Here is a 3,391-nt window from a genome sequence, read left to right as displayed (position 1 = left end):
AATTACCCTTGAATACTTGTCTCAAGCTGTTTTTGCTTTTAATCTCTTTCCCCTATCCAAGGAGAACTGACCACCACATTTCTTCCCTTGAAATTGAGACTGAATATTGTATTTCTTTTTTTATTATTAATTTTAATTGATAAATCAGGGTACATATGTTCAGAGAAAACCTCTCCAGATTATTTTGACATTTGATTATGTTGCATACCCCTCACCCAAAGTCAAATTGTCTTCCGTCACCTTCTATCTGGTTTTCTTTGTGCCCCTCCTCTCCCCCCACTCCTCCCTCTGCTCCCCGCCCCCCCCCCCTCGTTACCATCACATTCTTGTTCATGTCTCTGAGTCTCATTTTTATGTCCCATCTATGTATGGAATCATATAGTTTTTAGTTTTTTCTGATTTACTTATTTCACTCAGTATAATGTTATCAAAGTCCATCCATGTTATTGTAAATGTTCCAATGTCATCATTTCTTATGGCTGAGTAGTATTCCATAGTGTATATGTACTATATTTCTTTTTGATGTTCCCTCCACTTGCCCCCCCACCTTACCTAGATGCTGAACTCTTTTTGGTATCTCTAATGTCAAGCAGAATGTCTGTAACATAGCATCGATTCACATTTATTAAAGGGATAACAATGTTTTTTGGGTGTCAGGTTATACTAGATTTTATTTATGTATTTATTTATTTATGCCGTATTATCTTTAATTAAATACAATACTTCTTTAATCATGTCACCTAGAGATCAGTTAACTCACTGCTCTGTTTGACCACCAGTCTCTTGTCTCTCTCTCTTCAACAATGCTGAAGTGGATATTTTTTTCTTCAGGGAAAGAAACTGATGCCTTGCTTGACCTCTGATGGTGCAGTGGATAAAGTATTGACCTGGAGTGCTGAGGTTGCCGGTTTGAAGCCCCGGGCTTGCCCAGTCAAGGCACATACGAAAGATGGCTGTGAACTGATTCTTTCTGCTCCCCCACTGCCTTTCTCTCTCTCTCCTCTCTCTAAAACCAATAAACAAAATCTTAAAAAAAAAAGCGAGAAAGAAATCGATGTCTTATTGCCTTCACTGTTAATGATAATGCTGGAGAACCAGGTGGAAAAGCTCTTGCCATTGGCATCTTTTACTTAAACCACATCGAAAAAAACCACGGTATCTCTCTCTTGGTGATCACATCAATTCTTACCAGATTAATACTTCTGGGCACCATATACAAGTTACCAATGTCAAAGTTGATGAAGTTGGTAATCTTGCCAGTCTCCAAATCAGCCTAAATGGTGAAGAGGGACTCCTCTTGTGCCCACAAAGATCTTTCTCACTTTGCACAACTTGTACTAGGCGATCTTAAGGGTAAAATGATGAACAGCAAAACCACCCATATGATGTCATATATTAGACAAAAATTTTCTACCATCCTGTCAATGCTGATGACGTCCATAAAACCGCATAGATGATATCAGTTTGGACCTTATCATCAATCTTAAGACCTGTTGTGTGTAGATCTTCTCTACTTAATCTTCTGTTAAGGCATACTTAAGTCTGTTCCTTAGGAAAATGATGAGAGTGAGACATTCTCTCAGTTTATAAAAACCAGTAGATGGGCAAGGAGCAAACACACTGATCAGTCTGTTTATCCGGCAGCCAATGCTTTGGAGCTGCTACACATTTCAGATGCTTCTTGGGACCCAGGGCCATTGCTGCACTAGACATGAATAGAAGACTGACTTTTTCTGTTATGTGAAAAAAATAGCTAGGCTATACCATTTTTGGAGCTGGGAGGAAATTTCAAAGATTTTCCTGTGCTTCATTCCTCCACTTTAGTGGTTCTCAACCTTGACTTTGTATTAGAAAATATTCAGGAGCTTAAAAAATTCCTGAGGATGAAGTGCTATCCACAAAGGTTGTGATGTAATTGATCTGGGCTGCAGCCTGGTCATTAAGATGTTGAGTATCATCTTAGGTTGTTGATTGCATTCTGCGAACAATGTATTCCCTCTTTGTGGATGAGGAAACTGACTTCCAGAGAGGTCATGTGTCCGTCCCATGTTACATGATGGGTGAAAATGGACGAAGAACTCAGGCTTCCTGACAGCTGCTATAACACACCAATGGTAGAATATCAGTAGTACTATTCATTTTTGCCTCAAACAGTGACACCCCTCTCCACTGGGGCACTGAGGAGCAGCCCTCAGTCCAAAGGCACAGGAAAACCAGTTAACTGTCCAATTTTAGAATAAAAGATTACAAAATAACTTTCATAATTCTGCTTTACAAGTAGCACCAAATAGTAATATTTTTGCATGGGAAAATAACATCATTTTCTTCATTGCTATTTTAATAAAGGGAATAATCTTACTTTCATAAGATTCTACTGACTGAATTGGCCTTTGTTTAAAGGATTTTTACCAGCAACCTTGGATACAATGTTAAGGCAGATTGTCGTTGTTGATCTCTGAGGAAGATCAATGTTTTACCATCCACACAGTTCTCTAAACCTCCTAAAATGTGACTGAGTGGCATTTTTGCCAATACCTCTCTTTAAGTTCCACTGTAGAAACCATCAGGTTAACCCACTTACAGAAAGTAGAAGGTATATGTTCTGCTTATCTATCACTGTGTGACAGGTTATCCCCAAACCTGGCAGTAAAACAGCAATGACTTTGTTATGTCTATGATTTTGAGGAGCAGAGCAGGGTTCAGATGGGTGATTCCTCAGTTCCAAGTGACATTGTTTGAAGTCACTCGGAGAATCAGCTGGAGGTCAGGCTACACAGAGGGCCTAAGATGCTTTACTCACATGTTCTGCTCCTGCAGGGACAGTCGAAAGGTCAAGATCTGCTGCGTCTATCAACCAGAACACCTACCTCCATGTGGCTACACAAGTGATGACCTCAAGGTATTAGGACTAGGAGACTTCCTTCTTCCTCCTCCTTACCCTCCTCTTCCTCCTTCATCTTCTTCTTTAAAAAAAAAAGTGTATGATATAGTATGCCAATTTTTTCTTGTATTTTTCCTTATGGTAAAATATGCACAACATTAACCATTTTAAGTGTACAATTTAATGACATTAAGTTCATTTACAAAGTTGTACAACCATTATCTATTTCCAGAATTTTTTCATTATCCCAAATTGAAACTCTACCCATTAAACAGTAACTCACCCTTACCCCTAAATCCTAGTAACCTCTAATCTATTGTAGTTTCTGTCTCTATGAATTTGCCTATTCCAGATACTTCATATAAGTGCAATCATAAAATATTCATCTTACTGTGTATGGTTTAGTTCATTTAGCATAACTTCTTCAAAATTTACCCATGTTGTAGCATGTGTCAAAACTCCACTTCTTTTTAGTGCTGGATAATATTTCATTGTATACAGACCACATTT

The 3,391-nt window shown here is 38.4% G+C and overlaps 1 pseudogene; it reads right to left on the bottom strand.

Annotated features, from left to right (window-relative positions):
* Positions 1-827: 827 nt before the first annotated feature.
* LOC136379001 (small ribosomal subunit protein eS4-like) lies at positions 828-1,698 on the bottom strand (annotated as a pseudogene).
* Positions 1,699-3,391: the final 1,693 nt, after the last annotated feature.

Source organism: Saccopteryx leptura, chromosome 7 (assembly GCF_036850995.1).
Source record: "Saccopteryx leptura isolate mSacLep1 chromosome 7, mSacLep1_pri_phased_curated, whole genome shotgun sequence".
In the NCBI taxonomy this organism is placed as follows: Eukaryota; Metazoa; Chordata; class Mammalia; order Chiroptera; family Emballonuridae; genus Saccopteryx; species Saccopteryx leptura.
Note: the sequence above shows the minus strand (reverse complement) of the source record. Positions and strands in the feature narration are given on the sequence as shown.